Genomic DNA, 23,612 nt, shown 5'->3' with positions numbered 1-23,612 from the left:
CCAAGTACACTAAAAAAAAATGTTTTTCTAACCTCACCTAAAACATACTGCCCCTTACCTTTGGCCCTAAACTTTGACCTTGATCCTAATTTAAATCAAGCCTTGATCTACCTATGTGATCTATTATAATTTTTATTTATTTGCTTAAATTCTTCCTAAGAGAAAAAAAAATGAGGCGCAATGTATCTTTTCTCCAGTCAGAAGGAGAAAGTACAGTGGTGGATTTTACTAGCGGATGACTGTGGTGGACTATAACAGTGATTGAGCCGGTCCTTTCGATCATTATTTCAAAACCAAGGACTATCAGTGACAGTCTGGTCTCTACGCTTGGAGCAAGCTATGGAGCATGCTGAGGCCCAGTTCATATATAGTCCGGTCTCAGGCATTTTTCCTGCACTGAAAGAATGCCAGTCACCACTAGGACACAGAAAACAACTACAACATGCAGAACATGCGTTGCAGTGAGCGGTGATAAAACACAGACATGCTGCATTTTCTCACAGCGCATAGGATGAGATCACGTCACTGTAAAGCAGCACAGCACATTGTGTTGCTGTAAAGTAACATGAATGAAGTGTCACTTTAAACACTTTAAATAAAGCTGGGTCATATAAAAAAAAAAAAGCGACTTGTGTGGTTTTCTGAAAGGTGAATCAAACCAACCCTACAGCCAGCTCCCTGCAGCCAGAATGGACAGCTGCCGCACACTAAACAGCTGCTATTTAGTGGACGTCAGTTGTCTTTTGCTGTGCGAATGGGCCCTTACAGCACAAAAACACTGATGCGCATATATGTGGTGCCTTGGAAGAAGGCTCAATGTCATGGCCTGTGTGATGCTGGCAGCAAATAGAATAAAATAGCTACAGCACTTCTGCTAGTTAAATAAGACCAACCATAACTATTAACTACCAGTTCCCCTCTGGAGAAATTCTTTCATTTTTCGTAAACGTTAAAATCATTACATGAATTTGCATATGAAAAGCAAGTTTGACAGTGCCAGCGTAAATGAACCGTTAAAGTGACAGCCCCCCAAAAAATGCACCAAAAAAAAAGGGGGGGGGGGGGAGACAAAAGTGGTCCCAAAGCAATCCCATGGTGGAGGTGGGCATCAATAAACTGTCACACCACCCCCCCTTGCCAAGTCAGAGGTTCTTCACCCTGTAAACAAATATTTAAAAAAAACACAATTACCTATCTCAAGAACCAGTGCTGTCCTCACCTGACCCCATTCCTCATTGGTATTCGGGTCCCTATAGGCATCTTGTGGGCAACCAACTGTGACTACTTGTGCATTCACAAGCAGCTGCCCACTGCGCCCAGTGAATGGTCCCATAATCTCTTGGGACCTGTGAAGTGACCCAAGAGGCTGCAGGGAGAGTAGGGGAGAGCGAACCTCCACTCTGATCACCTAAGCAGTCAGAGTGGAAGTGGGAGCGGGTACCTGCCAAAAAAAAAAATTCCAAGCATGACAGAGGAGGGGGGCAGGAAAAAGAAAAGTGTAGCTTCCCATTCTGGGTCAAGTTCCACTTTAAGTAAGGGGACAACAATGTATTTCCTTTGAATTCTCCCTTTAAACATCATTATTAGCAAAGGTAGCATTGAGTTAATTAATAGCTAATGTTGTTTTTCTTGGAGTCTGGCTGGATTGTAAGAGGATGACCAACATTCCAAAAATATGTGATGTAAACCTTTCAATATCAATGTCAATATTGCACCTTTGATGATCTGTCATATCATATATTGCAATAAAATGTTAAGGGAATCCCAATAACTTGAAATCGCACAGATACGTATATAATTGCACACAGCAACATCTGTTATTCCCAGTCAAATCTACAGCAATGAAATAAATGCAGAAAGATCAATTAATCTGTCATAAACATTTGAAGTCAGTCAATGGAGTGTAAGCTTTACAGAAAGGCAAGGAGTTAAAGATTATTCAGCTATAAAATGAAAAAAGGCATGTGGGGAAGGGGTCAGACTGGTTTTTCTTGCCGTCTGCCATCTCCTTGGAAACCTGAGTGTAAACGGAGCAGCAGGCATGTGTATGAGATACAAAGCAGAAGATAATCATTCACCATTTATATCCCACTCCTGAAAATCCACAGACCTGCAGCAGGCATATATATATATATATATATATATATATATATATATATATATATATATATATATATATACTGGGTGCATGGACTGGAAGCAAAGGACACAGCTGGTATTTAAAAACATGTTATCTACATGGAGACCAGCCAGGGCCTTCCATTGTCAGCTGAACAAAATGTAAGCAACAGGCCAGGAAAGGAATAAAGATTCTATTTTCAGCCACTGTTGCATTGTAATATATGTTGCAACATAGATGGTATATCCTAAATTTATTATTGTATACAATTGTCAGTCTCTGTAATGGGCATGACTATAATAAAAAAGATGAACTCCGTGCATATGTAAAATCACCACCATTCAATTCAAGTGAATGCTTCTGTAAGGGCCTCAAAAAACTTGATATTAAATTATATTTAAACCCTCACCTTGTAAAACAACCCATTCAGTTTAAAAAAGAAGTGAAATTCAAAAAACATTTGTGTATACATATTTTAAAAAACAAACATTATAAACTCTTTATAAGTGATCACATTCCCTCTGTTCTCCGCTGCATAAGAGATAGGGGAGGAGAAAAAACAGAACACTGATCTTCTCAGTGAATGGCTAGGAGGGTGGGGTGTGTGTCAGTACAAGTCTGATCAATGCAGGAGAGCAGCCCGAGTTTCCAGCATAGCTAGAGAACTGACCACTGTGTGTTTTCCTGCCTAGTGTGGTCAGTTTTTAATAGGAAAGCAGAGGGACTGGCAGGATCACCAGGGATTTCACACAAAGGAAGCAATACAAAAAGAATAGGATATTTTTTCATACAAGTACAATGCTACAGCATGCACAAATCAGGAATATGAAATGTTGGGTTTACATACTCTTTAACTTCCTGTAATCCTCTGTACAGCAAAATTCACACTGGGAGGGGAAAGGACAGCACTTGGACAATACACAATGCTGTCACTGGTACATCTTTATATGCTGCTCATAACTAGATTCTCACTCATTCTACCAGTGTAGTTTGAGAGTATAAAAAGTTGGTTTGTTATAAGCAACAGTTATGGTTTCAGACACTGAAAACTGAGGCTCAATGCTTGACTGCCTCACAACAAAAACAATGACAAAGAGAATTGTTGGACAACACAAATGCAAAATGTCATGGTCCCAGTGGTCATTTTCCATCAATGTACTAATGGAGAAAACTGTTGAAAAATTAGCACGAAAATAAAACATATGCATTGTGGAAAAATTAGCTTTTTACTAGGGATGCACAGAAATTTCGGTGTCCAAAATTAAAAAAAGCACCGATACAGGTACCGAAAAAACCCCGGCCCTCGTCCGCCGCTGACGCCACCACCCGCTGCTCGGTAGTTCTCAGCCTTACCTGAGAAAACATCGAACGATCCCGGCGCTGGGCATAGATATGAGTGAAGGAAAGATGGCCTCCACTCATCTCTATGTCCTTGGAGACCAAAGCAATGTCACTTCCGGTTCCGGCCATTTTTTTTTTAAGCACTAGATCAATGCTTTTTTTTGATCCAATGCTTTACATTGCAGAGGAGAGATGTGGGGTCCTTTTGACCCCATATCTCTCAATAAAGAGGACCTGTCACTAATTATTTCTAATCACAAGGGATGCATGCATTTCTTGTGATAAGAATAAAAGTGATTACAAATTTTTTTAAAGGGACAGTGCAAAAAACAAACAAACAAACCATTAAATAAATTTTTTTTTTTAAATTTAAAGTGCCCCCATCCCCCCGTGCTTGCACGTAGTGGTGAACGCATATGTAGGCCATGCCCACATATGTAAATGGTGTTCAAACCACACACGTGAGGTATCGCCACGAACGTCAGAGAAGAGCAATAAATTCTAGCACTAGACCTACCCTAACTTTACACTGCTACCCAGTAGAAATTTTTAAAGCATTACCCATGGAGATTTTTAAGTACCGCAGTTTCCTGCCATTCCATGAGCATGCGCAATTTTAAAGCGTGACATGTTGGGTATCTATTTACTCACCGTAACATCCTCTTTCATATTTTACAAAAAATGTGGGTATATATTGGGGTTTTTTTTGTTTTTTTAATAAAAGTGTATTTTTTTCCAAAAAATATATATTCATTTTTAAAAACTACGCATTTCGGTTTGCAGCCAAGTGCATTTTGAATTTTCGGCACCAGAATTTTAATTTTGGTGCACCACTACTTTTTACCACAACATACGTAAACGCACAGCACTTTGTGGTGGTATTCATTCTAATGGGCTCCCCAATGCACAATTACAGTAGTGGGCAACACACCTGCGCTGCAGAGCACTATAATGCATACATCACTTAACATTCATAGACTGCTTTACCTACCACAACAAGCAGTCACACATTACAAGGGAACACTCAGGTCTGAACAAAGCCTTGTTGCCCTGATTACCTAAACATTTTTCAACACACTCAAAGTTTTATGTGACATATAAATATATTCTGATGTAGATTAGGAAATAATTTTCTATTACAATCACAGCTTTATTACATTATATTTTAGTGTAATTTTACAATGATCTGTAGAAGGAAAAAACTGAACCCAGAGCTTACAGTCCGACATTCACAAAGTGTGCAACTGCATTTAAGAACTTCCACAATTCACATTAAAATGTCAATTCTGTTCTCAGATTCCTTAAAATTCCTTAAAATGATTACAGCATAATAGTATTCCCTTAAAAAAATTTCACTAAGCCTTTAATCTTACCTGGACTGAAATGAGTGCTTTAAATGTAATAAAGCTGTGTATACGCCAGCATAACACACAGAGGGAGGTACGGGACCAGAAAAGCCAGGAGGGTCACAGTGTAAACAACATTACCTTACCTAGGAGAAGTAATTTTCTCTAAGATTGTAATCACATGGCATTACGTTTAAGCAGACCACTGTCTCCTTGTCCACGCAGTTAACAATACCTCCGTGTGTGTAGGCACTGACGTGTCACTAAAGCTGCAACTCAATTATACAGAGCAGGTGCGGCTCTGGAGAGAGGGAACACAGTATCAAATATACCCAAATCTCTTCCTAGGCACATACATACAGCTGTCCCTCTATAACAAAAAAAGCCTAGCCAGTTCTACAACACCCTATTTGTGACTACAAAGTAGAATCACTGCCTTGTGAGGAAGATGTGACATTTCTAGCAACTGAAACAGATTCTCCCTTAACTGCCCATACACTATACAATCTGATTGTAAAATGTATGTACAATCACAGAGTTACCAAAATGATAGAATATGAGGATTTACCTAATTAATCCATTCAATTAATATAAAATCATGTCAGCCTTATTGTACAGTCAGATCTCAAAGTGTATGGTCAGCCTTACACATTTCCAGTGTAGTATGGGAGGATTAATCTGATCAGTTATTGTGGGGAAAACAATTACATTTTTAATTCAGACACCAGATTATGATGCAAGCTCTTGTTTGAATTTGATTATACCACTGAGCTGCATACATATGGACTTTGCAGAGTAGTTGTCATGTTTGTAGACTACTGTGCTGTGTTCAGTTCTGGAGATCTCACTTACAAAAAGATATTGATAAGATAAATCAAGTCCAGAGAAGGGCAACAAAAATGGTAAACAGCCCGAAGGATAAAACATATCAGGAAATACTTCAGGAACTTAAAGTGGTTCCCTGCATTAATATAAAAAATAATTAAGGTAACAGTATTGCCATCTCAACCCTCCCCCCATACTTAGCTCTCACTCGATCCAGCACTGTGCTTGGCTATAGCAGCTCTCCCCGCTCTCACAGGCTTTGCTGAAGCAGCAGGAGCCATTGGCTCCTGGCAGTCAAATCCTGTGAAGGAAAAGCGGGGGCAGGGCCGAGCCACACTATCTGTGTCTATGGAAGCAGGCAGCGTGGCTCAGGATCAAGCACGCAGGTGTGCCACAGCAGTAAGTGACTTCCTATGGTGGCAAAACGAGAAGAGCAGCCAGGAGCACCAGCAGGGGACCCAAGAAGAGGAGGACATTACATAGTATAGGCAAGTATACCATGTTTGTTATTTTTTAAACATAACTTTATAATCACTTTACTATGTACAGTTTTCAGGAAAGAAGGAAAGACTGAAAAATTTAAACACTTTCAGGGTGTTAATAAGGTTCAAGAAGGCAGAACATTCAATAATAAGCTAACATCAAGACCACCAGGACGTGACCTCAAACTAGGAGTAGGAGGAGAAAAGGTCAAAACTAACCCTGGAAAGTATTAATTTCTGAAAAGAGTAGTTGCTGCTTTGAATAGACTTTCAGCAGAGGTAGTAAGTCAGTCAACAGTAAGTGGATTCAAACATGCTTGGGCAAAGATGTATACTCTGACAAAAAGATTAAAGAGAATAAATAATGGGGCACACTCGATAGACCACTTGGCAGTAGCTTGAAAACAAGTTCATGAGAAGAGGCAGCTGAATGCTGTGCTTGTTTGAAGGAACCCTACACAGAGGAAGAGGAGAGAATGAAACTCCTTACCTTCAGTGTAGACCTCCGCTCCATCAGAGGGATTACGCTTTTCCTTTCCTCTCTGCTGTTGCTGATGCATTAACACAGGAAAGAATTCCCTGAGCTGCACATCCTGCTGCTGCACTCCCAATATTTACTCTCCAAGATCTCTGCCCTCCCCCTCAATGTGCACAAACCTGCAGCTAGTTCTCTAAGCCTGACAGAACCAGCTTATTACTATTGCTGGCTTCCATGCAGCTAGCCCTCCCTCTATTAACATATTTATTTACCCAATTCAGAGAGGCTGTCCATTTCATAATGTAGTTAACAATTCTCCCTATTCATGTCAACATACCTCCAACCCTGCCCCCTTTCTTGTGTATTACACTTTTCACCAAGGTAAAAGACACAGTAGGTAATATTGACATTACCTTGCTGAACAGCTACAAGAACGCAGATGACTAATGTAGTATAAACGTCTGCCACCCATCTACTGTAAGTTGCATACACATAAAATAAATTATTTTAGTGCATTTCAGTCTGCAGACTCTTTCTCAGGTCTGTACTAAGGTACAGACCTTCAGCTATAGACCTGGAGAAAGTGTCAATGGGCTACAAGTTCAGTACAAGTACAGTGACACTTGTGCTCCATTGGAAGCTACAGTCCCTCTGTGGCGGCAGAAGCTGTGACTTGTAGTTTCAGTTACAGATTTTGTGAATGAATGAAGCGGCTGTGCAGACGGAGCTACACACAGCTGTGCCATTTCCAAACCTGGCCTGAACTGGCAGGGAGAACACCTCCCCCCCCATGTTTCATGCTACACCACAGATATGAGTTATGAGTGTAGGGTGAAACATGCTCAGAGAGGTGGAGTTATCTTTTAAGCAAAGTTATAGATTGAAAATATTTATTTTTAGTAACTAGAGCAAACCAGTTTTTGGTAATAAATTAGTCTTGGCTGTCCACCAAATGTTGTTTCACTTCCATTTGGAACATCCAAGTTATTAACTGGAAAGTGTAAAACATGAAACCATGCTCTTTTATACTACGGAAAAGCCCTTCTTGATAGAAGCCTCCAATGGTTGCTAGTCTTGACAGCTGTCAGAGTTGGCACATGTGTAATTCTATGTAGGATCATCTACTCTAAACACTGAGACTGAACAGTCTTTACATCTTTTGTATACATTCACAAATTAACTCTTCAATTTTTGTAAAGCTATGTGTGGTAACACAGTTTCAAAATAAGCTGCAATCAAAACAAGTGTGGTCTGGAAAAAAAAGATAATAATGTGTATTTGCATCCAATGCCTAGCTATGTTTATTGGTTACAAAGCAGAAGGAAGACATGCTTGACAGCTGTTAGAAGAAATCTTGGGATACATACAAAAAGGAAATTAAACAGTGGAATGCTCACACAACACCTGTCAAACAGGACTCAGGTACTCTCCCTCAAGCAGTAGGTCAGTCCAACCTGTTCTGAGGAAAAGCCACCCTTGGTAAATGTAAGCATGCCGCACCGCAGTAACCCTTCTGTTTTCTCAGTCTACTGAACATACAGCAGCCGGTTACTGACTACCGGGTATGAAACAAACACCTACTCAGGTTATACTACAGTTATGTGACTCAATGTTTTCACTTCTGGAAAAAAAGAGTAACTTAGGTGAAAATAAAAGATTCTAAATTATTTCAGCAGTATATACCAGGAGTGTGGAAATTTTTGAACAAACTACAAGTCCAGGGACTAAATCGGTGTCCCAATCTGCTTGACCTTCATGACAATCTACTTGTCCTGATAAAAAAAAAATTTTTTTTAACCAAACCATATTTAAATCTGCTTTAAATATTGTCTGGGGCTTTTAAAAACAAAAAGGGGCTTTATGGCGACTTAAACGTTTAATATTTTTAACATTGCACTGTTTATCTCCTCCTCCCCTCCCTGCCTGTCTCCAGCACTGCACCCGGGGACTAGCAGGGAGGAGAGAGACCTTAAAGTGTAATGAGCACCGATTGGGTGCTCGTCAGGAAAGGGGATTGTCGGGCTTATCCTTTATCCGCTTTGCTGCCAGAGCTGTTTTTGCACACATTTAAAAAATAATTTAAGGACTGAAGAAATCCCCCAACATTATATATTTTCTGAAATCAGAGATCCTAGAGAATAAAATAGTGGTAGTTTAAATTTTTTATGTCACATGATATTATCACAAAGGTCTAGGAAACGCAACATTTCAGTAAAAAATACACAAGTTAAATTTAGGGCACAAACAGTAATAAATGATCCAATTTTTTAAAAAATATAAAAGACAAGGTTGCATCAAGTAAATAGATATCCAACATGTCAAACCTTAAATTTGCGTGCACTCGTGAAACGACAACAAACATTAGTACCCTATATTTGCTATAGTTGGTGCTTTTAAAGCCCCTTATAGGTCATCAGTTTAGCGTTATGGAGGAGTTCTGGTGCTAGAAGTATTGCTGTCATTCTGTCGTGCACGGCGATATGTAACATGTGTATCGCAATCGACGTCTGCATGTGTAGGCGCACCAGCGTGTGCTTTTACATTTCTGCGTACATACGTGGGGGTGTGGGGTCTTGAAAACTTTTGGGGGCGGGGGGTGTTATATATGCTTGGGTGTAACTTTCCTTTTTAAAAAAAAGAAAAAAAAATTAACTTAACTTTTTTTCTTTTTATCACATAGGGGACATCCCCTATGTGATGATTTTTTGGTGACAGGTACTTTTTTGAGACATCCATTGAGATATCTCCACTGTACTCCTCTGAATGCAATGTGGTGCACATTGCACCGCATTACATTCTTTCCCGGCCTCAATGACAGGGAATCTGTCAAATAGGGACATCACTTCCGGGTCAGGACAGGAAGGGGAGGGGAGCGGATGTGTCCACTCTCCTCCCTCCCCTATACCACATCCCGCGGCACCCACTGAACCAGTCCCGGGCCCGCAGATAGGCAAGTGGAGCTTGGGACATATAGTGGGCAGGGAGGAGAGGCTGGCACTGTGGGCTGTGTGGAAGCAATCAGGAGGCAGTGACGCCGCCCGAATGCTTCCACCTGACAGGTGAGCTAAAGGTTAAAAAAAAAAAAAAAAAACCCTGCCCGGAACTGCATGTCCCAGGCGTCGGGAGATATGAATTGCACATTCCTGTTAATGTACATGAACTCTGGCTTCAAAATAATGGAATTGCATTTCCTATCCCTCATAAGGATCAAATAGTGTGAACTTGAATAACATAATGACCAATAGAATAAAAGTTAAAGAAGAACTAAAGGCAAAACCTTTTTCATTATGGATAGTGTAAGGGAGAGTTATAACCCTGTCATATTTTTTTTTTTGCTGTGTCCCATTGGGAAGATTTGCCTTCACTTCCTGTCACTTCCTGTCAAAATAGGAAGTGAGAGGAAATCCCTCCAAAGTGAGATAATTCCTAGTTGTCACCAGGATCACCAGAACTAGTGTCCCCATTGGACGTTTTCTCCTCTATTCCTGTTCAGGTGACAACAATTTTGGGTTTTCTTTCACACTTGGTGATAACGGTTAACAAGACAAATATAGAGAGTAAATCTTTGTAATGGCAGCAAAGACAACAACGAAAACATGTCAGGTGTTCTATTCCCTCCCAACTCTATCCAAAACAATAAAAAAATGTTTTGCCTTTAGTTATACTTCAAAGCTTATCTGTGGTCAAAATATAAAATTATATATTCATTTCTATCCTACTATTATTAACCCCTTCCAGCTCAGCCACAGAGTCCCTTTAACTGGGCTACTACGCCCAGGGGACATGACGGTCTACTTGAACAGGTGACTGGTGTCAGTACAGGAAAAATGCCACATCATTGCTGTATGCATGCAGTGTACAGTGGTATCATGAGATGGTGGTCCTTAGAAATGGAAAGTAATAGAATAAGCATAGGAGAAGCTGCAACGCATGCAAGCAGTCCTGTAAAGTGTGGAAACAGATGACTAGCAGACAGGCAGAACTCACAACATGAAACAAGCTTCTTCAAAAAAGCTTATACTGGATTGTTGAAAATAAATATTGTTTGTATTATTATTATTACAATGCTGATGCTATACAATAAAGTAAATGCTGTAACTATGGGTATCTTAAAGTGATCCTAAAGGCCTAAATTAAAAAAAAGAAAAAAACCCACAACAAACAGGTTTATACTTACCTGCTCTGTGCAGTGGTTTTGCACAGAGCAGCCCACATTATCCTCTTCTCAGATCCCCCTTCGACGCTCCTGGGTCCTCCTTCCCGTCGGGTGTCCCCACAACAAGCAGCTTGCTATGGGGGCACCCAAGCATGTGCACTCCCCAGCCGCTGCTCTGTGTGTCCATTCACACACGGAGCCACAGCTTGGCCCCACCCCCTCTCTTCTCATTGGCTGTGATTCTCAGCCAATGAGAAGAGGGAGTCTTGGGATAGCCAAGACTCCAGTGCACAGTACTTGTATGGAGAGGGGGTTTAGGAGAATATTAGGGGGGGGCTGGAGGGATGCTGCACAGAGAAGGTTTTTTTACCTTCATGTATAGAATGCATGAATGCAAAAAAACCTTGAACCTTTACAACCACTTTAAGGCCCCTTTCAGATGCTCAACAGGGGATCCGCTCACAGATCCCCTGCTGATTGGAGCAGAGCAGGTGGATGATACATCTCTGTCTGCTCAGTTTCTGAGTTTACAAAGACAGATCTTGCTCTGCACTATGAGCAGCTGGGTCTCCACTGTCTGTTTACACCTCACTACCCTAAGATTTGCATAAACAGAAAAGAACAGATCTTCCTTTCTTTTTTTAGTGGACCAGATGGGACCCGGAGGTAAGTGGGTGTAAATGGACACAAGTCTGTACACACCCACCTGTCCATAGGGGTGAATGGACCATTCAGTTGGATCTGCCTGCTAAACTGACAGTCAGACGTGATTGGACCCGCCATGAGAAAGGGGACTTACACAGACCATGTATGGTTTGTTCAGCAGGGGATCTGTTAATAGATCCCCTGTTGAAGTGGAGCAGAATTACATCTGTGCTTGTTCAGTTCTTTATGCTTTTTGATAGCAGACCATTTTAGACCCCTGTTCAATCTATGTACAGACAGATTTTGTGTGGTCCTTTTTCCATTTTTTCTCCAGACATCTATAGACAGGGATGTTCAATTCCTATCACCCAACGCCTGGGACATGTAGGTCCGTGCGTCAGGCATGTAGTTTTTTTCTACCTTTAGCCCTGCTGTGGGCAAGCAGCGGGCTCACTTGTCAGGTGGAAGCATTCGGACGGCAGTGCTGCTGCACGATTGCTTCCACACAGTGCCAGCCTCCCCCCTGTGAGGTCTTCCAGGCTCCACTCGCCCATCTGCAAGCCCAGGACTGGCTCACCACCGCTAGAGGGGAGGGAGGAGAGCGGACACATCTGCTACCCTCACCTTCTTGTCCTGATCCGGAAGTGATGTTATGATGTCCCTTCCGGTCCCCGACGAGAGAATCCCGGCCATGCAAGCTGAGAAAGAATGTAATGCAGTGCAATGTGCACCACATTACATTCAGTGGAGCACAGGGGAGATATACAGGGTCTTTTAGACCCTGGATGCTTCAAAGAGAACCTGTCACCAAAAAGATCATCACATAGGGGACTTTGTCCCCTATGTAATGAAAAAAAAGTAAAAAAAAAAAAATTTTGTTTTTTTTTTTTAATTGTAAAAAATGAAAGTTACACGCAAGCACATACCATTCCCCCCCCCCCCCCCAAAAAAAAAATTTAGCCCCCTCCCACATATACACATGTACAAACGTAAAAGCACACGCTGGGGTTCCTACAAATGAAAACGTCGCTTTCAATACACGTCACATATCGCCGTGCACTCCAGAATGAGAGCAATAATTCTAGCACCAGACCTCCTCCGTAACACTAAACTGATGACCTATAAGGAGATTTAAAAGTGTCAACCTATAGAAAATATAGCTGAAGTTCGTCACCATTTCACAAGCATGCACAAATTTAAGGTTTGACAAGCTGGATATCTATTTACTCGATGCAACCTCATCTTTTATATTTCACAAAAAATAGGGTAATTTATTGCTTTTTATTGCCCTAAAATTAACTGAAAGTTTGCAGTAATACCATGCGAAATAATGGAACTACCACTATTTTATTCTCTAGGGTGTCTGCTTTCAAAAAATGTAGAATATTAGGGAGTTTTATCTAATCTTCAAGCCTAAAATGACTTTTAAAACTTGTGCAAAAACGCCTCTGGCAGCAAAAGGGATAAAGGATAAGCCGGACACTCCCCTTTCTTGAGGAGCAGCCAATCAGTGCTCATTACACTGCATGGTCTCTCCCCTCCCTGCTAGTCCCCGGGTGTGGTGCTGGAGAGAGGCGGGGGGGGGGGAGATAAACAGTGCAATGTTAAAAATATTAATCGTTTAAATCGCCATAGAGCCCCTTTTGTTTTTAAAAGCCCCAGACATTACTAATATCACACTGTATTTCTTTTTAACTTCAGCCCTAAAAAAACTAAAATTTTCCTCTATCCACACAACTGAGGTGGATGGAGCAACCCTTATGCCAGGACATTGTATTCTGAAAGAAGGACCCACTGCTGTCAGAATAGGTTGATCAAACAATCGACTTCTGTTGAGCAGGTACAGTCAAGCACTTATCAAAATTCAGCCAGTCTCCGCAGAACCAGACAAAAGTGCATACAGTCTATGTCCACCTTTATTTCTTGCTTCCGATCAGGTGCCCCTGAAAAACTGACAAGCGGACTAGAAAGCTTGCATGAAAGGACCCCTTTAAAGTGTCTGAAGTCAACGCATATTTATGCCAGGTACACACAGGCTGAAAATCATCTGGAAACAGTTGGTTTGACATGAACTGGCCAACTTTCGACCTGTGTGTACAGCTCCCTGACCAGCTTCTGTCGAACAGGCATGCTGGAAAACCAGCATCTGATCAGACCTGGCAGCCAATGGCTGTGAGCGCTGATCAGTGTGTCCTGGCGGGGGGGCGGTCCCTCTGTCAGAACACAATAGAAAAGTGGGGGAGATCGCTGTATTAACATCGCTTGTGTTAGTACAGTGATCTGTGAGGTTTCTTTTTATTCAGCCCGCTGGGTTATAGTGTGTACCAGGCTTTAACCTTACTGCATTCCCTACATTAAGGTAAAACATGCCCCACTACCTGTTCTACCCACCTCCAATCCCTAAACACTTACCTGACTCCTGTCACTGTTCCAGCTCTGTCTTGGCTGCATCATCACTCCTCCCACTTCCTGGTCTCACAGAAGACACTGAAAGCAGTAAGAGCCATAGGCTCCTGCTGCTGTCAAACTCCTATGAGGAGGGAGTGGGGGCGTGGTTTACTCGCACAGTGTGCATCTATGAACGTACACAGCCCTGTTCAGCTAGTTAAGGAAGCACCAGTAGAAAGGACATCGCTGATGGGGACTGCCAAGGAGAATAGGCCACTTTTACAATATTGTTGCAAAGAGCAGGTAAGTATAACATCTTTTTATTTTAAGCCAAAAATTATCATTAGAATCACTTTAAAGGCTAAGTCCACCTCTTAAACATGTTACATATTCCACCTGTATTTAGAATGGAACATGTAACATGCTCCAGCTCCTGCCTCCTCTACCCCCGATACCACCCCTCTGTGACAGCAGGCCGGGGATCTTCTCCCACACCCACAATTTAAAAACATTGAAGTGCGGGGCTCCACCCACACGGCTGCATCATTCATTCACAGAGTTCTGTGAATGAATGACCTACAAGTACCGTTGGCCTCCGCAGCCGATGGCTTGTAGTTCGCAAAAAACTGTGAGGGTGCTGGTGAGAGCTCTCTAAATTAATTTATTCTTCCTGCAATTCAGTAAGTGCCTGTCCATGCAGGTGGTATGGGTAGACGGTGTACTGAGTGTCTAAAGGAGCCTGTATCTCACTGTATCAGACTTTGAAATGAACTTGAAGTCGCACGATTTCAAAATCAGATGGCAGTGCGATTTGGGGTGTGACTTGATAGACATCTGTGCAAATTCATGCACAGATGTCTATGCAAGTCACACCCTAAATCAACAAAAGTAATGCAGGAACTACTTTACTAATCAGTGCGACTCCAATGAAGTCAGAGTCGCACTGATTAGAACAGTTCCATTGCTGATCATTGGATGCGATTTGAACAGCCAAGTCACACGATTTACCTGCAAAAAGATATCCTTTAACATATTCTAAGTTAATCAGGTTCCCTATAGGTAGAAGAGGGTCTCAGGAGAAGAATGTCTCTTGGTAGAAGAGGGTCTCAGTCTCAGGAGAAGAATGTCTCTTGGTAGAAGAGGGTCTCAGGAGAAGAATGTCTCTTGGAAGAAGAGGGTCTCAGTCTCAGGAGAAGAATGTCTCTTGGAAGAAGAGGGTCTCAGTCTCAGGAGAAGAATGTCTCTTGGAAGAAGAGGGTCTCAGTCTCAGGAGAAGAATGTCTCTTGGAAGAAGAGGGTCTCAGTCTCAGGAGAAGAATGTCTCTTGGAAGAAGAGGGTCTCAGTCTCAGGAGAAGAATGTCTCTTGGAAGAAGAGGGTCTCAGTCTCAGGAGAAGAATGTCTCTTGGAAGAAGAGGGTCTCAGTCTCAGGAGAAGAATGTCTCTTGGAAGAAGAGGGTCTCAGTCTCAGGAGAAGAATGTCTCTTGGAAGAAGAGGGTCTCAGTCTCAGGAGAAGAATGTCTCTTGGAAGAAGAGGGTCTCAGTCTCAGGAGAAGAATGTCTCTTGGAAGAAGAGGGTCTCAGTCTCAGGAGAAGAATGTCTCTTGGAAGAAGAGGGTCTCAGTCTCAGGAGAAGAATGTCTCTTGGAAGAAGAGGGTCTCAGTCTCAGGAGAAGAATGTCTCTTGGAAGAAGAGGGTCTCAGTCTCAGGAGAAGAATGTCTCTTGGAAGAAGAGGGTCTCAGTCTCAGGAGAAGAATGTCTCTTGGTAGAAGAGGGTCTCAGTCTCAGGAGAAGAATGTCTCTTGGTAGAAGAGGGCCTCAGTCTCAGGAGAAGAATGTCTCTTGGTAGAAGAGGGTCTCAGTCTCAAGAGAAGAATGTCTCTTGGTAGAAGAGGGTCTCAGTCTCAAGAGAAGAATGTCTCTTGGTAGAAGAGGGTCTCAGTCTCAAGAGAAGAATGTCTCTTGGTAGAAGAGGGTCTCATTCTCAAGAGAAGAATGTCTCTTGGTAGAAGAGGGTCTCATTCTCAAGAGAAGAATGTCTCGGGAGAAGAGGGTAGCATGCAACTGCAACATGTAGCTGGATATTACATTTTAACAAGAACACGAACATGGTCATTTATAAGTTGAGACACAAAGATCAATTGAAGGAAGTCCCGTGACCTCAAGCAAAGTAATGAAAAGAAATTGGTCTCAGTGTCTGGAGAAGAATGTCTCAAAGGGAAAGAGGGTCTCATTCTCGGGAGAAGAATGTCTCTTGGTAGAAGAGGGTCTCAGGAGAAGAATGTCTCTTGGTAGAAGAGGGTCTCAGGAGAAAAATGTCTCTTGGTAGAAGAGGGTCTCAGTCTCGGGAGAAGAATGTCTCTTGGTAGAAGAGGGTCTCAGTCTCGGGAGAAGAATGTCTCTTGGTAGAAGAGGGTCTCAGTCTCGGGAGAAGAATGTCTCTTGGTAGAAGAGGGTCTCAGTCTCGGGAGAAGAATGTCTCTTGGTAGAAGAGGGTCTCAGTCTCGGGAGAAGAATGTCTCTTGGTAGAAGAGGGTCTCAGTCTCGGGAGAAGAATGTCTCTTGGTAGAAGAGGGTCTCAGTCTCGGGAGAAGAATGTCTCTTGGTAGAAGAGGGTCTCAGTCTCGGGAGAAGAATGTCTCTTGGTAGAAGAGGGTCTCAGTCTCGGGAGAAGAATGTCTCTTGGTAGAAGAGGGTCTCAGTCTCGGGAGAAGAATGTCTCTTGGTAGAAGAGGGTCTCAGTCTCGGGAGAAGAATGTCTCTTGGTAGAAGAGGGTCTCAGTCTCGGGAGAAGAATGTCTCTTGGTAGAAGAGGGTCTCAGTCTCGGGAGAAGAATGTCTCTTGGTAGAAGAGGGTCTCAGTCTCGGGAGAAGAATGTCTCTTGGTAGAAGAGGGTCTCAGTCTCGGGAGAAGAATGTCTCTTGGTAGAAGAGGGTCTCAGTCTCGGGAGAAGAATGTCTCTTGGTAGAAGAGGGTCTCAGTCTCGGGAGAAGAATGTCTCTTGGTAGAAGAGGGTCTCAGTCTCGGGAGAAGAATGTCTCTTGGTAGAAGAGGGTCTCAGTCTCGGGAGAAGAATGTCTCTTGGTAGAAGAGGGTCTCAGTCTCGGGAGAAGAATGTCTCTTGGTAGAAGAGGGTCTCAGTCTCGGGAGAAGAATGTCTCTTGGTAGAAGAGGGTCTCAGTCTCGGGAGAAGAATGTCTCTTGGTAGAAGAGGGTCTCAGTCTCGGGAGAAGAATGTCTCTTGGTAGAAGAGGGTCTCAGTCTCGGGAGAAGAATGTCTCTTGGTAGAAGAGGGTCTCAGTCTCGGGAGAAGAATGTCTCTTGGTAGAAGAGGGTCTCAGTCTCGGGAGAAGAATGTCTCTTGGTAGAAGAGGGTCTCATTCTCGGGAGAAGAATGTCTCGGGAGAAGAGGGTCTCAGTCACAGGAGAAAAATGTCTCGGGAGAAGAGGGTCTCAGTCTCAGGAGAAAAATGTCTCGGGAGAAGAGGGTCTCAGTCTCAGAAGAATGTCTCGCTAGAAGAGGGTCTCGGCCTCAGGAGAAAAATGTCTCAGGAGAAGAGGGTCTTAGTCGAAGAATGTCTCGCTAGAAGAGGGTCTCAGTCTCAGGAGAAGAGTGAAATGTAGATTCCATACAACAGCCGAGTAAATGAAACAGATGGCCGGCCAGCCAGCCAGCCCACACACACACACATCAGGACAAAGTGATTATGAGTCAGAGGCACACGTCACTCAGGACCAGGCTGTCTCCTTATCACACATCATCACACAGCCCCACTCCCTCCTCTGCAGCCCTCCGTGTACCTACAGTCCATTCATTGTGGGGATAAAACCCCAGGTCAGCTCTTCTACCAACAAGATGCCAGCAGTGCAGTCTTCCAGCCTGCAAAGAGTGTAATCCAGCTTGTGCTTTGTACACAGTATATAAGAACCTGTCTGATCCCATCTACACCCCACCTACAAGTATTCTCTATATACCGAACCCTCGGTGCTCCATCTTTGTATACAGCACTCCACAAGGAAATGTCATCATTCCTCCGCCTCTCATTACACAAATCCTTCCACATGTCCGACTGACACCCTAATAAAGGTCACATCACCTGCAGGTATCACATAGCCGCCCGTCTATATTTATACGTTTTCCCATTACCTGTTCTCCACGTTAATATCCAGCTCATGTCGATGTGTGCAGAGAGCCCAACTTGTCCCCAGCCTCCCAGTCCTCGCACCGTCTTCTACATCACCTCACACCTCCAGCAAAACTGCGCTTTGTCATTACAGCGCATGCGCGCTAGTTACAGGCCCATCGCTGATCCTACACTGCGCATGCCTCTTCTGAAGCATGCAGGGAAGTGTAGTCCATGGGTAAATAGCCAGTGATTATGTTACTATAAGTACACTGTATGAGAGCACAAGACTAAGGTCCATAGCTAGCTGTGGTCGCTGTTTCATCTGTTTTTTTTAAATGTGTGTTGTAGTACGTTTAATTATTTTAGGGCTCATACACACAAAACCACATAACTTGCAGTCCAGTGCTTTTTTTTTCTGCGTCAAAAATACATGGACAATGAATTATATGGGTTCCAATGCCATAATTCACACCAGTGTGGTCAGTACCAGTGTAGAAAAAAAGTAGAACATGCTGCATTTTTTCTGCACAGAACTGTCCTGGAATCTAAAACACACCAGAATGTATAAAAACCGCATCCGCTGCATCACATGAAAAAACCCAGGAAACCTTGGGGAAAGATAAGAAAAACACACTGGAACACCCTAAAAAAGCATAAAAAATGTGCATGCAGAAATGCAGAGTTTTTGCAGTGTGAACTGCAAACAAAAACACTTCCACAATACCTCCAGTGCATTTTTTCCTCTTGGTTTTTTTGCAAGGTTTCCTGGTTTGTATTTTAATAGTTACACTGTGTTTTTGATGCATTTAGATGTGGATTTTATGCATTTTGCCACATTACAGCTCTGTGTAGAAAAAATGCAGCATCTTCTACTTTTTTTTTCTGCACTGGTGTGACCTATGCCATTGGAACCCATATAATTTACCATCCATGCGTTTTTGATGCAGTAAAAAAACACACTGGACTGCATCTGGTGTGAACCGGCCCTCAATGCATTTGATGCACATTTTTATGCATGTTTAGCTTTTTCACAATAGCAAAAACATGGTACAAACACATAAGCACCCAAAAAAACAGACAAAAAATGCATGACTCCCATCATGCACCTGGTAAACATGGACATTTGATTAAAAAAACAAAACATCAAAAATGCAACAGCTGTGCGTTTTGTATGCATTTTTGCCATGTTTTCCATTCACTTCAATAGGCAGCTGCATTTTTGGTGCAGTTTCGAAAACCGCACCAGAGATACAGCATGCAGGACTTTTCAAAATGCACCACACCCACAGCGCAATGGTGTGAAGAGCCCTATATGATTTAAAAGGATTGGGTTTTTGCTGCGTTTTTAGCAAGGTAAAAATACATCAGTATGAAAGCAGCTTTACATGCAGTTACCGCACGTTTTTTCCATCCATGTTTGTCCTATGAGGTCACTTCCTTCTTTTTTCTTTTTTTAGGCTTTTATGTACACTGCAGTGCATTGCGGCTTGGAAAAATGCAGTATGCTGTACTTTTTTAAACTGCATTGTGATGATGTACACTATGCCCATAGGGTAACCTGTATTTTGGACTATCTATGAAGTTGAAATGCAGTCAAAAATGCATCCAACTGCATCTGGTGTGAGTGGGTCCTTAGGTCTTATTCACTTATACCACAGTGGCCTGCATTGGAACACACTGAATGAATGTAGGTAACCATTAGGATACACAAAATAAACTTGTTTTCTATGTGTCATGTTCACACTGCAACACAGCTCAAAGGGGTGGTGCAGTGAGCTGCGATAAAATGCAGACATGCTGCCACACACAGGAAGGCACCACATGTCATGAATGAAGTATCACTTTGTGTACTTCAAATAAAGTTTATGCAAAAAGAAGAAAAGGGAACTGTGTGATGCACTGAATGTGTATTACACCACCCCCTACAGCCAGCTGACTGCAGCCAGAACAGAGAGCTGCTCACACACAAAAGCAAAACTGCATTTATCCAGTCTGGAAGAATGCAGGTCACTGCTGATAGTGTAAACAAATTCTTAAAGCTGTTTAACCACTTGCCCTCCAGAGGATTTACCCCCCTTCTTGTCCAGGCCACGCTTTGCGATACGGCGCTGCGTTACTTTAACTGACAGTTGTGCGGTCATGCAACGCTGCACCCAAATTAAATTTATATCCTCCACAAATGGAGCTTTCTTTCGGTGGTATTTTCATTTTTTATTTTTTGTGCTATAAACAAAAAAAGACCGTCAATTTTGAAAAAAAAACTATTTTAAATTGTTTCGATAAAACATATCCAGTAAAAAAAAATAAGAAATCAAATTTCATCATAAATTTAAGCCAAAATGTATTATGCTACAGGTCTTTGCTAAAAAAAAAAATCCTAATACGTGTACAATATTTGGTCTACGTGAACGTTATAGCGTCTACAAATGGCGATATATATACTGGATTTTTTTTATACTAGTAATGGTGGCAATCAAAGACTTATAGCGGGACTTCGGCGGGCATTCTGCCACTGGGGGGAACTGACTGTCACTGACATCCCCAGTGACAGTAATACAGTGATTAGTGCTAATAAAAAGCACTGACACTGTACTAATGACACTGGGCAGGAAAGGGTTAACATCTGGGGCGATCAAAGGGTTAACTGTGTGTTGTGCTTTACTAGGGAGACATGCTGTTTTGTATTGCTCCACTATGCAGAGCAATACACAGCAGCATACTAGAGATGACAGGGGAGAGATCTGCATTGTTTACATACAGACCTCTCTCCCGTCAGCGACACTCGACAAGTGCCAGGTGCCGGCCGGAAATCTCCCTCCGAGACCCGGTGATCGTCAGCTGTAGCCGCCAGATAGGGGCGCACACGCACCCCCTACCCAGAAATACAAAATCATATATATATATATATATATGTGTATGTGTGTGTGTGCTTTTGCGCAGCCATGCGACCCTGACACCCTGTAGCAGTAGTTCTGCAATAGGGCGCTCAGGAAACGGTTAAAAAAAAAGTTAGGGGGGCACTCGTGAGCAGCGCACAATGATGGCTGCCTGCTGATCCCGCTCCTCCACCACCAGGCAAATCAGCTCCTTCCCTGCCTCCTGGGGAGCCTGCTCTGTCTCCCACCCTTGCCCTCATACTCCGCTGACCCCCCCGTTACCTATGAGGAAGAAATACGCGGCCTCCCGCACCTCCAGCGCTCGAGTGCCGGGCCGGTCCGGCGATGCGGCCTACTCGCCGGCAGAAGCCCTGGCCTCGATTTTGGCTGCTTCCCCGCCTCTCCCCTCGGGCGACCCGGACACCCTCTCGGACCTGGAGAGCCTGCCTGACATCCCACAGCCCCCTTTTGCAGGACACCGACCTCCCACAGCCCCCCTTGCAGGCCGCAGACCTCCCACAGCCCCCCTCGCGTGACGCAGATCTCCTTGCCAGGTTTAAGACCATGCTGCAGCAGGAGCTTCACCTCCAGACTAGCGACTCATCTCTCCAAGGAAATTCACGAATTGAGAAGCCACACTGATTTTCTTGAAGATAAGATGGACGCTGCTGTCACAATCATGCCCACAGGGAGAGGTGCGGTTCTCCATTTTACCCCAAACTTCTACATTTTGGTATTGCTCTTAAATTCATATGCCATCACCTGAGGGGGGGGGGGGAGGTGTAGTATCGTGCATACAAGAGCCAGGCACAGGCTCTCACTGTATTAAGAAGTCTTCTGTATCCCCTCATTCCACCCCCTCCCTCAGGAATGCGTTCAGTGTAGCTGTTTAAACCATCCTCTTGCCAAATAAGGTAGTGAAGATGCCAGTTGATGTTGTGTAGAAAAAGAAGCTGTTATGTTTTGGGTGTAGTCAGAGAAGTGAGGATTTTCTGCGTGCAACATCTCGCAAAGAACGAGAAAAGAAGATCTCCCTGCCTTAATATCGGAACTGACAGTGGGAGATCAAAGCATCCTTTTGATCATGAGACTTGAAGCTGCGTAAAACCAAGGCTGACTGGCAAGTACTTTAACCCTTTAAACTCCTTTCTGTTATCTGTTGGCTGTGCTGTTATGCTCTGTATATTTATATATATATATATATATATATATATATTGGTTACATCTTCTTTCTGTAAATATTTCTACTGCACCCTTTTGACCTTTTAGTAATAAATCTTACTTTCTAAAAGTGTTGAACTGTTTCTATAGCTCCTGAATGTAACTTACGAATCCCTGCCGCTGAAGAGCGCTACTATGAGTATTTAACCCTCTGTATAATCGGTCTGTAGAGATAGCGGGATACTGACGGTTAACCAATCATCCTAGTGTATTGCTGAACTTCCTCTTTCTCTGTATAAAAAGGAGGTGGTGACAGTGTGAAGGGTTAATTGCGTAATTAACCTGACCCAGTAACAATCGCTCCCAGGCTGCCAGTACATAGATTGTGGTTCAATTAGCTGGAAAATCATTGTGCAGGGTGCAGCTGGGCATGGCATTGTTACGCACGTGACATTGCGGTCTTAGATTGGCTAGTCCTTTGGTCACGAGTTTGGTGAGAAGGGCTGGGGTCTGACGCCACGCCCGTCACATATTGTTGGCAGCGTACGTGGGATAGTTGCATTAAGAGCTTCAGTGCAGTGTTAAAAATGAGCTCTACACTGAAGGATTGTAACCTTTGTGGAAACAGTCCCTAGAAACAAGTGGTGCATATTTTATATATATGTAGAGAGAGAGAGAGAGACATATAGCAACAGCTCCTTCCTTTTTCTACTTTCTATTCTATCTTTGCTTGCAATGATGCCTGGTGCAGCAGAATCCGAGAAAATGAGCAAAAGTGATTTGAAGGCGGAATGTACCTCACGAGGAATGGACGTCGGTCGCAAAAATCGTGAAGATTTGATTCGGGACCTATGGGAGTATGATATCCGAGCAGAGCAGAACTCGGGGGAACTTGACCATGACGGGGTTCTCACTATATCTGATCCCAGTGACTCAGAGACGGCCTCGCAGGATAGGCATACAGAGATTGACACTGGAGGATCACCGAATGTTATCATCACACCACCACCCGAGCGGGCCAGCACCGGAGTGCCTGTAACCAGCAGAGAGTCTCCTCAGATGCAGGAAGCCCTGGAACGCATCAAGGAGACAGATCCCGAGGCATACCTGCGGTTCATGGAACGCCAAGCAGCGGCTGACAGAGAAGCTGCGGTACGCCAGGCTGACAGAGAAGCTGCAAAACGCCAGGCTAACAGAGAGGTGGCAGAACACCAAGCAGCGGCTGACAGAGAGGTGGCGGAAAGCCAAGCAGCAGCTGACAGAGAGGCTGCGGAACACCGGGCTGAGAGAGAGGCGGTGCAGAGGGAAGCTGATCGTTGGCACGAGCTGGGGATGGAGAGGCTCCAGCCACAGCGACAGGTGCAGAACCCCGGGTCCCTAGAGCACGGGGACGCCACTCTGGCCGTGGGCACAGCCGCCAAGTTTCCAGTGATGGAAAAAGATAGTGACATTGACACGTATTTACTGTCATTTGAAAAAACGTGTCATCAGTACCATGTGGCCTCAACTCAATGGGCTCGGTACCTGATACCAGGGCTACGAGGCAAGGCCCTGGACACGTTTGTTGAATTGCCAGAGGGGCAGGAGGATGATTACGAAGTTTTAAAAGACACCATCATCCAGAAGTACCAGATGATCCCGGAAGTGTACCGCAAGCGGTTCAGG

The 23,612-nt window shown here is 43.4% G+C and overlaps 1 protein-coding gene across 5 annotated transcripts in view; it reads right to left on the bottom strand.

Moving 5' to 3' along the window:
• SGSM3 (small G protein signaling modulator 3) overlaps positions 1-18,084 on the bottom strand; it is a 247,573-nt gene extending 229,489 nt beyond the window's left edge. For 3 of the 5 annotated variants that reach the window (XM_089674219.1, XM_089674222.1, XM_089674223.1), the window contains exon 1: positions 17,931-18,084. The gene's annotated coding sequence lies outside the window, so the exon portion shown is untranslated. Of the gene's footprint in view, positions 1-4,952; positions 5,057-6,603; positions 6,627-17,930 lie in introns of those variants that run through there. The other 2 variants (XM_089674221.1, XM_089674220.1) reach the window with 2 other exon arrangements.
• Between the last annotated feature and the right edge of the window lie 5,528 nt (positions 18,085-23,612).

This window comes from Staurois parvus, unplaced genomic scaffold, assembly GCF_062004578.1.
Source record: "Staurois parvus isolate SC_StPar_1 unplaced genomic scaffold, SC_StPar_1.0 ptg000149l, whole genome shotgun sequence".
Taxonomy (NCBI): domain Eukaryota; kingdom Metazoa; phylum Chordata; class Amphibia; order Anura; family Ranidae; genus Staurois; species Staurois parvus.
The sequence above is the reverse complement of the archived record's forward strand: the minus strand, read 5'-3'. Positions and strand labels throughout refer to the sequence as shown.